Here is a 14,646-nt window from a genome sequence, read left to right on the forward strand (position 1 = left end):
AAGACTGATTCTATCACTAGTTATTAGAAGACTAGCTATTAAGTTTCAGGGCCTCTGACTCCGTGGCCTGTGCTTTAGTCATACCACAAACCATATTGGACAGGAGAATTGGTCAAGGATGGGGGCAGGATCCTTCCAGGATCCTGTGTATATAGATACCTCTGAGTATAAATAACAACATTCGTATTTATGTCTTCCTTAGGCTAGGCATTCTCAGGCCCTCAGCGACAAAACCCTATGAGAGCTTTGAAATTCATTTTATAGTCAGATAAAGAACATAAATATAAGATTTTTTTATGGATTAGACCCAGATTAATCAAGTTCAGCGTTCTCTCTCTCTGTGGCACATACCACAAATCAGCACAGTTCCTTCAATCCATTTACAGATCTCTTATTTGTGGATTTTTTAAAAATTAACTTCTATCCTGATATATAAAGTATAATTCTCTTTTCTTATACCTAAATGTGCCCCTTGCAAATTCAGTCTGTGCTCCGAATACTTTAGGATTTAACAAGTCAGTGTTCAGTTTACCCACTATCGTATTTACAGACTGAAGATCCTAATATTTAAGTGTGTCTTTATATAGTGCCATTCTCTGAGTTATTCTTAGCTCTATTTTTCAAAGAGGGGAGGGAAAAGCAAAACCAAGTTATGCTGGAAGTAACTGGCAATGCCAAGAACAAAGTCCAAGACTTCTGATTCTCAGTTAATTTCCAACTCCAAGTCACAAGTGTTGTGTTATAAAAGCATTCTTTTGGTTTGTTTGGCAATTTGCCCCTAGAGGAATCCAAGTCAAAAAGCCAAATGTCAATAACCTCAGAGCAACAACTTCTGAAATGAATGGAAAGTCCTTTGGGGATATTGTGGTGGAACACCAAAGCATGATTAAAAAGGGAATGGGTTTGCTGGTGTTGAAAGTCAATGTACTCACTTAATAATTGGCCAGGAAAATTCAAAGGAAGAGTGAAGATATTAAATAACTGTTTTTTTAATTGTTCAGGGTAGCATCTTAGGTATGCAGTTTATGCATCTCTATTAAGTGCCAACTATGTGCCAGTTCCCACATTAGGTTCTGAGAAAATAGAATGACTAAAACACAGATTTTGTCAATATTAGATAGACTCTTTTGATCACACGTGAGCAAAAACCCAACACAAACAAAAACTCTATTGACTGGTTCACATAATTTAAATGTTCAGATGATTGCTTGACCAGAGTTGAGATGAGACCACTAGGTCCCAACTTCTCTTTTCCATTGCTTAGCTTTTCCTTCTCATACAACAACTGTATTTTAAAGGAAGGATTGTGTGGTACCAGATCCAGCACATCCCATACAAAGATGCAGAATTTCAAGGCTTCTGATCAGCTCCCATTGGGTCACATGGTCAGGATGCAATGCTTTGATTGATTTAGTTTTAGTCCCACCCAAACAACATGGGCTCTAGGAGGAGGACTTTCTTCAGGAGAAAATTGGGATGCCAAATATCATTGGATGAAAAGGTGTTGAACATTGATTTTTATTCTACTCTCCTTGAGAAACAGGTGTTCTAGTGGACATTGGTTAACAGTCATCTCCATTGCTGTCCTCCTAGGGAACTGTGAAGCACATCAGAAAGCAGGAAAGGTTATGGCAATTAACAACTTAGAAAGATCCATAGGTAGACTGCCATTTGCTGATTGGAGACTCCTCCAAAGTGGCACAAAAGAAGGGTTACAATCATTTTAATCATCTCACCAAAATCCTGTGTCCACTGAGTAATCATCATTTGTCCCTTACACATACTAATATTTCTTTACCACAGTAATACTATCTTCCAACTCCCTGACTTCTCATTTCTTCAAAGATATTCATATTTTGTATTTCTTCCCCACTTTTCACACTTCTGTCTCTCCTTTCCAGGTTTTTAGTCATACTGCACACTTAAATTTTGCAGAGCAGAATTTTCAAAAGATTAGAGTGCATTGCTTGTTCCCCTGTTTTAATTCTTGAGAACACTTTGGGATACAGACTATACAAAAGATTCAATGTGCCTCAAAGCTATAATGTATTATCAGATTGGAAATACTACTAAGAGTCTATGGAAAGAACAGTTAGTTAAAAAGGAATGGCGAGCTCAAGTAGAAAAGCAAAGCAAATTCTGGAGAGATGTGAAAGGTGCTCCATAAAGTGGTTACAGTTTAATAATACTGGGACAGTCCATTATGGAAAAGAAAGAGGTATTTAAGATTCATTTGGGGAGGTTAGACTTAACGTTGTTTCCTATACTCACAGCCCCATGGGGCTGTTAAACTAGTTTTGTAGAAAAGTGTCAGTGGCCCAAAAAATAATAGCAACCACAAATGTGTGAATGGCATACACTACTCACCTTGGTGAGGTATTCAAAGTGCTGAAGGAGATGAGAACTGTTATTAAACATGTCAGGGTATAGATTGGAACTCATTTGGGGGTTAACATAAACTTTGTGTGACCACCTTAACACTGTTGGGTGCTTTATAGATCTTGGCAGCAAGTTTTAATGTGTGGCTTATTAGAAGGAAAGGAATGTTGGGATTTACTGGATAATGTTTGAGAGAAATCTCTCCTGGGGAAACTGTGCTTTGCCCAGAAAGATAGTACTTTGATAAAAATAAAAAATAATAACTAGTTCTAGCACCTTCCTCTAGGACAACAATATTATTTTGATTTAAGTTATGACTTTTTCTTTCTAGGAGCTCAAACTAAGTTTTATGTGCAACATTATTTCTGTTTATCATCACAGATTCCCTTTGAGGAAAGTAAGGGGTAGGTATTACTATTCCTATTTTAAAGTTGGGGAAACAGAAGCTCGGAGAATGACAAATAAATCCCACTGCTTTAATATGCAGGTGATAGCTTAATACAAGTCCAAATATCTGTCATTAATCTAAAGAAACTAAAGCAGACCCCCAAAGCCACAGGATCATTCTTTTTTTTTTTTTAGAAATTTTTTTAGATTTATTTTTATCTCATTAAAATTTTTGTTTCAAAATATTTTATGGCACATACAATATATTGAAACAATAATACAAATATACATACACTAAGTGTGCACGTTTGTTTTTTTACTTTTATTTATTTATTTTTTAATTCTGAATAGATCATTTATTTATTATTATTTTTTTTATTGTTGGGGATTCATTGAGGGTACAATAAGCTAGGTTACACTGATTGCAATTGTTAGGTAAAGTCCCTCTTGCAATCATGTCTTGCCCCCATAAAGTGTGACACACACCAAGGCCCCACCCCCCTCCCTCCATCCCTCTTTCTGCTCCCCCCCCAACCTTAATTGTCATTAATTGTCCTCATATCAAAATTGAGTACATAGGATTCTTCATTCTTAAGAGATTGCCTGCTATGTTCATAGGAGATTCAGAACCATCCCCTGGTTTGGAGGCTGTGAGAGGAGAATCTGTATTGTTTTCTTCCACAATCAGGTGCCATGAGTTCATGTCCAGGTTCCTAGCAGATGGCAGATGATTTGGGGCTGATTTGGAGGTTGGCACCTCCTTTTGGCCCTAGTGGAAGCATGTGCCCCTCTTTAGGTTTTAACTATAATTTCAAACTCTTAGGTTTCTTTTTTTTTTAATGGTTTTTGTTTGTTTGTTTTTAAGGAATGGGAAGACTGTGACAAAGAGCCAAGAGTCACCTCCTGATTGCCACCACCCACTTCTCTCAACCCCCAGAGAGCCACATAGCCCTGCTCTATGACACTTCCACTGCAAATTTACTAGTCCAAGGTGGGGATCAAGTTGAAACCTATTATTCCAGAATGTCGCACACATCCTGTGCAGCCTGACAGTCAGATAGCCACTGACTGCTGTTAGGTCTTAAGACACAAGCAACAGAGTCCGTAAAGCAGTGCTTTTCCATCTTGGTTACTCTTCAGACTTACCTGCAGAGCTTAAAAAATGATACATATTGAGGCCTAGGCCCTTCTCTCTAGTAATCATAATGTAACTGGTCTGGGGTAGAACCCAGGCTTGTGTGAGTGTGTGTGTACGTGTGTGTTTTAATGCTCCCCACGGTTGAAAGGCACTGATCTAAGTCCTGAATGTGGCAATCTGTGTCTGAGTCCCTCACGCTCTGTAAGTACAAGGGGACACAACAAAATAAAGAGTGCCGTGGACCTACTTCTGTGCAACACACTCCCGATACGTTTTCTTCTGATTTTCACAGTAACCCCACGGGATTTACTATTATCGATCATCTTTGTCTTACAGATGAGGAAAGTCAACAAAAGACAGGTTGGGCAAGTTGTCCGTGTCTCCAGAAGTGACAGAAATGTCTCTTCAGCTCCAAAACTGAGGCACATCAACTCTTTCCCTACAAAATATTTGTAGCTGTGTAAATTCTATGTCACTGAGTTAAAACGTGTGTTGCTTCTGGTACCCTCATCTCAGTGGCTGTGGATTTTCCAAGTCCAGGTAGAAACAGTAAGAAGACACTAAGAGAAAGAAGATACTTAGGGAAAAATATTTATTTTTCTGCCATGATGGAAGACTATCTATAGATGCCTCCAGCCTATCTCCAAAGAGGGGCAGATAGAACTTCTAAGTGACCTTGTCCATTGCAGTATTTCACAATCCACTCCCAGATTCAGGTCCCTCCTCGCCACAACCTACATGGTAAGAAGTGGGAATCTTCACAGGAGCATGTTCACTCTCCAGGGCTTCACATTATATTGGTTTTCTGAGTTTTAATGTTTCTGTGGCATGTAGCACCTACTTAGAACACTGAAAAATTTAAGTGTAACCTTTGGCTTCCACTAGACACTGACAGCAAGGATATCTTTACTGTTCTATTTGTTAGATTTGGAAGTACAAGAGGGTAGTGGGCTAGGTCATTGATTAGTAAAGAATAATAAAAGAGAAGAAATCTTACTTCATGAGCTCTGAATCCATCTCTCTGCCAGACTGTTCCCTGGCCAATGTTACGATCTCATGTTGGGAAGTTGAGGTAGAGGAAGACCCCAAGGTCACCTCTACCAATATTTACATATGGTATTTAGTTGAAATGGGAATGAAAGCCAGGCTTCCAGGAAGAAAGGGTAACCAGATTCCAATGGATGAAAGAAAGAGTGAGGGGATCTACTAGTTTTCTTTGGATAAGGAGAAGGTGGGGGTAGTTGGGACGTTGGCACTGATTATATTTAAATAAACCTTTGATTTTATTATTTTTTTTTTTAAATTCAGCACTATCTCTTTTTTCTCCCAAAATACTGGCCAATAAATTTTTCCCCCCAAGCAGGTTTGTTTTCCCCACCCCAGCTCTAATCACTAAATCTAGGATCGGAGGGTATCCCTATTTTCTGTAACAGAGGATTAGCTTAGTGTCTAAGGAATGCTAAAAACAACAACAACCAAAAAAAAAAAAAAAACACACACACACACAAAACCCTTAATGGTGCTCAAAATGCACATAATCTTTCATGGACAGCTCTGATTGTCAAATTTAAGGTGATCAATTTTCCTGGTTTGCCCCAAACTGTCAGTTTTAGTACTGACCCCATTGTTCCTGGGCAAAACAAGAGGGGTTGTTGTTATGCTATAATGTCCACCCCCCTAATTTTATTATAAGACTCCAGGGTAGAAGAGAATACTGAATACTTGTTGCAATTTATTCAAAATATTTGCAGCTTTCCTTCCTAGCTGTTGTACAAATGCTCACTGAAACTGTTTTGGTCCCAGAAGGATTCTAGGGGTCAGGCCCTTCTGGCACATCTATGAATTAGGTGAGGAGGGAATGATTCCTGCAGCTAGTTTTGAGTCAGGGCTAATTTTCAGGATAACCCATTCTCCTGCCTCCTGAGACATTTACATGGTTGTCTGGTTTTCAATAATGCATTTGTGTTACCCAAAAGTGTAAACACCCTGAGCATGAGTTCTCTGAGGCACTTGTGAAAAACCTTAGCTGCATTGTGACTGCCGGAGACCGTGCCGGTATTCTAACTCTAATGGGATGTGAAAATGATTGTTGATGTTTAATGACAAGGCCTTTCCCAAGGAAGAATGAAGAATCAGAAATCTCACTTTCCTCCCAGCATCCTGCTCCACTTGCCTTCCAAAATATGTAATTCCACAAAGGTAATTTTTTATCTCGCTTCTGAGGCAAAGAGCAATGTTTATTTAAGAGTCAAAATGGAACCAGTTGAAGTCTGATCTTTTCTGTTCAGAGAAAAAACTATGGATTAGCCCAGAACTTAAAATTACATTTTAATAAAAATTCATATTTAAAAAAATAAAATGCCGTTAAAGATAATTACCTGGCATATTTTGTTTTAATGTAAATTCTTTCATTCATGGTTAATTTCCTCTTTCTTATTTTGGGGGTAAGGTGTAATCAATATTTAATATTCACTCTTTCTTCTTATGGGATTAGACTAAGGCAACACTTTTAAGAAAGACCATTACAATGTCTACTTCTTGATCCTCAGTGCTCGAGTTACTCATTTTTAAGTGTCGCCAAATGTTAAAAACAGATGTAAGAGCACGAAACAAAGTTAAGGGTATGTGATGCAGAGGGGTGACACAGGTGAGTCATCTGAGTAAGAGTCATTGAGTACTTACAAGGTAAGAAAGTGCCAGGTTGCTCAGAATTACAGGGTTTAGGCTAACACGAGGTCCTCCGGGTTTACCTAAGGAGGAATGGAAATAACACACCACCCAGGTTTTTGAATGAAAGCCAACATTTGGTTGTTGTTGTTTAATGATTTTAAGTTTAGAATTTATATTTTACTATTGGGAAAATTTAAAAATTAAGCTCCTTAAAATATTTCCCTACCATGATAATTGGCTTGAAGCAGGAAGCTAGGGTGAAGGCCTCAGCAGATGCAGGGCACACAGGCAGGTGTGGGGTGCCACCTGATTCTTGCTAACCTCCTATCAGGTAATTAATCGCACATTATTTGAGTACCCAATTTACTTTTACATTTTGAAGTTGTAAAATGCAAAATGATTTTTTTCACTTCCTGATTATGAGTAATAAAAATTTAAGGGAATATAAAGTTTAACTTGTCTGTTAATTGAGGGGAAAGAGCCATGCTAAATCATTCAAGAACGGAATGCTCTCTAAAGAAACACAGAAGAAACTGCCCGTGAGGATCCCGTTTGCTATTTTAATTAGCATCTGTCAATTAGAAGCGAATGACAGGGGGAAGGAATCCTGATTAATGAAATCATCATCCCAAATTGAAAGTGAAGGTCAAAAAGAACATAATGTCTCATTCGACATCGTTTGGAGGGTCTTATACACCTAAATTTCTGGAATCATCTTTTAGACCTCATGAGACCAGACTGTTAATCTGACCACTCAATTAACTCTGGGTATAATTAACTGCCAGCCCAACTCTGACTAGCAGCAAAGCTCTCTGTCAGCAAGATTAGTGCATCTGGCTCATTTAAGGGGGTGTGGGGGGGATATTACGTGATTTTCTCTCCTGCATACTGACTGAGAGGGGGCAAGGAAGGGGCTGTGTGAGTCACTCCCTGACGCCTAAGTCTGGAGAACATGGCTGTTCTTCTGTGATTTGTCCAGGGCATGCTGGGGATCTGGGAGAATATTAGCTGGTGTTTGAACAAGTTTTACAGTGCAAAAGGCCAATTTCAGCAACTAGTTTGACCTCTAATCTAGTCTAAATCATATCAGAAAAGCTTCTCAGCCTAAGTGATATTCAGTCACTGAGAAATAGCCAACCTCAATACCCTTCCTTTGAAGCTGGTAAGCAGGGCATCTATCGGCATCAACTAACAAGGCACAGGTGCCAATCAGCACCCAGAGGGGCTGTCACATGGCAGTTGGCAAGCCACCGCTTCTAACACCCTCCTTTCTTCAAGCTCAGAACAAAGTAAAATCTCTATTTGCTGGCAAAAATAAAAATTTTATTGGTCAAAACATTTGCTTCTGAAGTAATGCTTTGGTCAGAGGAATCAATGATTTCCGTGTTTTATGATGATAACCTTGGTCTACCTTTCACGCACCCTCTCTCCATCACCAAAACCTTTTTCTAAGAAGGTAATACAGAACACAGAGATGCACAAGCTGTAAACAATGTCAAAATAGGAACAATTTGGAAATAATCAGATGAATAATGACCCTCGTAAGGACAGAGATATAAATATTTGGAAAATGTTGATTGAACCATAGACATGTATGAGATTGGTATTGTTGGTTGATTGTGAGTCGGAAGAGGAGGGAATGAAAATAGGGAAACTGGCAGTCATTTGCTCGTTCTGATTGTTCTGGGCCAATTTTTGTGGAGATTAGCATTTAGCTTCCTGGATTGATGTCTGCAGAGCTTATAGGTCAGAACTCTGCTGGCATAGATGGTTTGGCATTATTAGTTGGTATTACTACTATGTTGGTTATCTACAGATGCAGCCGATCCTTGTAGTTCCTGCTCTAGGAATAATTTAGGAAATATCCTAAAACAGAAATGGTTCAGTGGTCATCTTAGTGGAAATAAATATGAAAAATGCACGTGAATCAAAAATAATTTTAAGCAGAGGGAGAAAGAGAAGGTGGCAGGTGTAGAAAATAGGAGAGAGAATGGAACAAGCAATTACATGGTAGAAGAAATCTATTCTGAAATGTGAAGATGTGAACATAGAACTTATTCAAGTGGTAAGCAATGGGAGAAACTTACTTTATTTTTGGAAATGCCACAAAGTCCATAGAACATAGTTGTCTCAGGAAGCCCGATGGGACTACATCTAGAAGTGAGTGTATAAAGACCTAAAAAGGAAAATTATTCTTTTTTAAGGAAAAAGCACAGCAAAACCTATTTGACTAATAAAAATAATAATAAAGTAGCAGATTTCAAGTGACCTGACTGAAACAGGTGGGGTGGAGGTAAGACAAAGCTCTGAAGCAAGGTTGCCTGGCTCCACTCTAGCAGCCACGTGATTCCTCTTTGTGCTCCTGTTTTCTCACCTGTGCAATCCAGGTGATAATGCTGTATAGTTACACAATTATGGACCTGCTCCCTGTGACTGCCATAGGGGCTTCATAGGTTAATAGGCATGAAGCATCTGGTGCCATGCCCAGCACATAGTAAGCCTAATATGAATGTTAGCTTTTACGTTATCTCAGTCTGGCACAGATAAAATCTTGTTAAATCCTGAAACCTAAAAATCAATGCATGTGGTGATGGTTGCATATTCTATGAATATACAAAACATTCTTGAAATGATACGCTCTAAATAGGTATATTGTATGGTGTGTAAATTATATCTCAGGAAATGTTACAGGGGATAAAAACAGAGTGAGAATAAGTGTTCCTTTTACTCATACAAGTTTTCTTCTTTTTCTAATATGAATGCAGTGTCTACCATAACATGGTAGATACCTAGTTCTGTAAAGAAAAATCTCATTTCCCTAAATCTGAACTGATACCCAAGATTGGATCATTTTGAACCAATGGTGTTTGAATTTATGAAAATAAAGAAAGGACTAACAAAATTGTGGAAAGAAATGAGAGAAGGAGAGAGAAAGAGAACATTCTATTTATTTGTAGGTTGCTTTGCAAGGGAGTCAGCCACCAGCACTTGACGTTGACACAGACTCAAAGGCAGGCAGTAGAAGGGAAAAGTTTTGTAGTAAAAATCAGAAAGGGAAAGGCCTTAGGTATTGATGGGCTTCAGGACATCTGCCCTCAAATGTAGCCCCTTGGCATTTAAGGAAACAGCAGAAGCGGGTCCTAAAACCTAGAAGGTCACTCTCACCTTCATTTCACCCTTCTTCCCTGAATGAAGCAGCTCATAGGACCTTCATTCAAGATGTGCCTCCTATACTCAGAAGAAAGGAACATCCTTATCTCTGAAGACTCAGGGACAGAGAAAAATGAACAAAGAGACCTTGCTAAGTTCCCCTCGCTTTATTATTAGATTGTACCACCCTTGTCCAATCTCCATGACTATCCACCTCTTCATTAAACCTAAGCACATAAAGATACATGTTTACCTTTTGGGGGAGGTTTTAACTTATTTGTGAAGGTTCTTATGTCACATAAAACTTACATTAAATAAATCTGTATACTTTTCTCTTATTAATCTGTCTTTTGTTAAAAGGATTTCGGCCATAAACCTAGCAAAGGGAAGAAAAGATATCTCTCCCCCTAGGTTATCCTCTGATTGTAGCCAGCTGGAGGCTGTGCCTGGAAGTAGGACATCCTTGAGGAGCATACTCAGCTTTCTCTGGTTGATTGTGAGTCCGAAGGGGAGGGAATGAAAATAGGGAAACTGGCAGTCATTTGCTGGTTCTGATTGTTCTGGGCCAATTGCTGTGGAGATTAGGATTCAGCTTCCTGGATTGATGTCTGCAGAGCTTGTAGGTCAGAACTCGGCTGGCATAGATGGTTTGGCAACTGTCGGTTTATATATTGTCTCTCAAAATAGATCACATATTTGTCTAAGGATTTCTAGATAAATTCCATTAAAAAATGGATGGTCTTACCTGAATTCTTTAATTGCAATAGCTTTCTCTAGTTCCCTAGAATAACGATAAGAGAAGAAAGGTCTTGACAGGCTGGGCATGGTGGGTCACACATGTAATCCTAACACTTTGAGAGGCAGGAGGATTGCTTGAGCTCAGCACTTCAAGACCAGCCTGAGCAAGACCAAGACCTTGTCTCCACTAAAAATAGATAACTTAGCCAGGCATTGTGAGGCTGAGGCAGGAGGTTTGCTTGAACCCAGGAGTTAGAGGTTGCTGTGAACTAGGTTGATGTTCCCTGGCACTCTAGCCTGGGCAGCAAATTGAGATTTTTTTCTTAACAAAAAAAAAAAAAAAAAAAAAAAGAAAGAGAAAGAAAGAAGGAAGGAAGGGGAAAGAAAGGAAAAAAAGAAAGAAAAGAATAGAATAGGAAAGATATTCACAAGGGGCAAGGAATAGTATAGAAAAAGGGAGAAGTAAGAACGTCAGCTGCTCTGCCAGACTGAGTGGTGTGAACGTTTTTCCTTTGACTCCAAATTGCTCCAGGTGGCCCCAATCTTCCTTTTTTGTCTTCCTGGACTTTGTGGTTGATGCCCACAGAAACCTCCAGAAGCTTGAGCCAGGAAATGGACTTACGGGTCTTTAAGGACGTGGCTATGAAATTCACTTAGAAGATGTAGGCTTTGCTGGCTCCTGCTCAACGGAGTCCCTGCAGAGATGTGATGCTGGAAAAACGCTGCAGGACTCTGGGCTTCTGTAGATATTGAGATTCAACTTAAAACCCTTGATTCAGTTGCCCAGCAGAATATTTATGGAGAAAAAATTCCAATGAACAGGAAATAGTAAGAACAACAAGGAATGACTCCTGGTTCTCCACATAAGAAGAAAACTGGGAATATGTCATTCAATTTGAGAAGCTATAAAGTGGATAGCCTCTATAAGAGCAATGAATGTAATCAATGTGGAGAAACCTTCAGCCATTTTTTAAATCTTAGGGTGCTGAAGAGAAGCTATATTAAAGTGAAATTCTAAGCATGCAGTATTCTCTTAAGAATCATGTCAGATTTTACCTGGACACAAATTCTTTCATTATAAGGAATGGAAACATTCCTGTCCCTCATACTTAAGGACTTCTGTTAAGCAGTCACAGTGGAGAAAAATGCTATAAATGCAAAGAATTTGGAGAAGTTGTCTGTTGTTCCTCATTCTTGAGGAGACATGTCAGAGACATTTCATTGGAAAAGTTCAGCATATGTGTTAATTAAGAATGTGGGGAAGACTTTAATCAGTCTTCATATGTGACAGGCAAACTCTGAGATGTCCCCCAAGGGACCCCTCCTCCTGGTATTTATATCTTTGAGTCATTCCCTCTCTTGAGTTTGGGGTGACCTGATGATTTGCTTTTAACAAATAGTATAAAACAGAGGTGATGGATATCACTTCCAGGACTTAGCTACATAAGATTGTGACTTCTGTCTTGCTAGGGGACCCTTTCCTGGCTTTTATGTAACAGGCTTCTATGTTGGAAAGTCCTGTTGGCAAGGAACTGAGAGCTGCTCTATTCAACAGCTATCAGAGAACTAAATCCTACCAACAGCCACTGTGAGTTTATAAGTGGATCCTTCCTCAGTTGAGCTTGTGGATGAGATCCCAGCCCTCTGTTATCTTGATGGTGGCCTATTAGAAATACTAAGTCATGCCCAGACTCCTGACCCAAAGAAATTGTAGGATACTAAATGTGTGTTGTTTTAAGCTAATAAGTTTGTGCTCATTTATTAAGTGGCAATACATAAGTAATACATAATCCCTCATTCAATATTTAAGGATTCACAGTAGAGGGAAGTCCTATGAATGTAAAAATTGGAGAAATGCCTTTAAAAAGTTTTCAAAAATTTATGTATGAGAACATACACTGAAGATAAACTATCCGAATACAAGGAGTGTGGCTAAAATTTTGCTTGTCCTACATACTTTGAGACATGAGAATTTGCACTAGAGAAAATGCATTGGCAAAGTCTTCACTAATTTCTTACATCTTATTGTACATATGAGAAGTCATACTACAGATTAACCATACAAATATAGGGATATGAATGTAGAGAATTTGAGTCCATCTACATGTCATTTCCAATTCTTATGCAACATGTGAGATCACAGGCTATGGGAGACCCTATAAATAAGATAAATATAGGAAAGTCTTTAGTTGTCCCATATCCTTAGAACACACATGAGAATTCTACTGGATTGAAAGCCTTCATGCACAGCATTTCACTTATTGTTCACAATAAAATACAAAGAGAAAAAACTCTGATGAAAGAAAATCCTTTTAAATACGGATTTAACTCATCCTAAAAAAAAAAAATAGATCTATAGTTCATCAATTTCTACTTTTTATATCCTAATATAAAGAATAAAGTTATAAATATCCCTTCAAGAGTCTTTTCAGCAGTAGCATATAAATATTGATATACAGTGTTTTGATTTTATTTGGGTTATGTAGAGATTACTTTATCTTAAAAAGTCTTTCTTTTGGACGTTGGGTGATTTAAAGTTTATTTTGTTTCATTATCTCGTTTTTTATGTTTTAATTTTTTTAGATTATAAAGAAAGTATGAATTCACTGTAGAATATATATTTTTAACTTTGAAATACAAAATTAGATTCACTCTGCATCCCCCATTGTTAATATTTTGGCTTATTGTTTTCAGCCTTCTTTTTGTCCAAAATGAAAGGTTTTAAATGGGGGGAAGGTGAAGATAGGGAGAGTTCACTACAAGGGAGAGAAAGTCTTTTCATTTATGAGTAAAATAAATTATCCCTTGCAGGTGGTGGTAGTAAGTGGTAATAGAGGGCAGAGACTGAATATGTACAATGAGACACGTGGATTGTGCTCCTAGAACATTAAAGAAATCATGAGTTTTTGGTTATGTGAAAGCAGTTTTGAATTTTTTAACTTACTTTAAGACCCAGGATGGAAATATCATATCATTTTTCGTTCCTGCCATTGTAGTTCCTGGATCCAGATAAAAAACTTAACTACCCTTGCTTAACCCTTCAACTAGTATATTTTGGTCTAGGAAAGTGAAGTCTCAATCCCAAATGTGACATATACAGGTGGCCATAAAGTTCGTGTGCACACACCCTGTATCTGTTGTATCTCCTTGCAGTCAAGGAGTCATTCTAGATGCATAGGCCTCTCCATGTTTTACAATTTAAAATAGATTATTTGCTTTTCTAAGTATAATAATGACAGAAAAATGCTAGTCTGTTGCCAGTTACTATAGTAACCAGAAACAACTTAACTTCTTTTAAATGGGAAATGGACACTTAACTCTAAGTTTTGGCTTCATTTTCAGAAGCCAAGATGCAGTCATATGCTTTGTAGAGATTCCACTTCTGAATAGTACTGTATGCCATAAATTGCATGTGTGTGTGCGCGATCTGTGCTTGCAGACATCCGCATAAATATTAATCCATAAGAGACACCGATCATAGCTCATTTTTGAACTAAATTACTTTCTGACAGAGAATGTGAAATTAATTGAAATGCAAACAATATCCAAGAGATAGATTTAACACATGGCTCTTCCTTATCATGATATTTTTAAAACTTACAGGAAACAATTCCTTCCCTTAAAGGACTAAAGGATGGTTGATCATTTTAAAAAGTCATGCAAATGCATTTCTTTCAGAGAAAAAAGAATGAACTGTCATTAGTGAGAAGACTGCCAATAAGACTGCCTTATTCTGGGTAGCCTGAACCAGATGATAAAGGGTGAGTGTGGGTGGGAAGAAGTCAAATATTTTTAATCAGGAACAAAATAAGCATCAAGAGACAACCTGAAATGTGAGATAAATCTGATAGCCAAGTATGTCATGAAACGTAAATGAACAGGTTGGGTTCAGTAACGTAATTTGGTTCTTGGAAAATGCACTTTGAAATAGACAGCTTTATAATGTAAAATGATTGAAAGACTTTGAAATTCCAGGCAAAGTCATAAAAATATTCCTACTTAAAAAAAAAGTATTCCAAATATCCTCTCCCATTCTGATGGCTGTTTGCTTGCTTTACTTACTATGTTCTTGGCTGTGCAGAAGCTTTTTAGTTTGGGTCCCAGTAGTGTATTTTTGAAGCTGCTTCAATTGCCCGGGGGGTCCTCCTCATAAAATACTCGCCCAGACCGATTTCTTCAAGGGT

The sequence above is a fragment of the Nycticebus coucang genome, chromosome 7 (assembly GCF_027406575.1).
Source record: "Nycticebus coucang isolate mNycCou1 chromosome 7, mNycCou1.pri, whole genome shotgun sequence".
In the NCBI taxonomy this organism is placed as follows: Eukaryota; Metazoa; Chordata; class Mammalia; order Primates; family Lorisidae; genus Nycticebus; species Nycticebus coucang.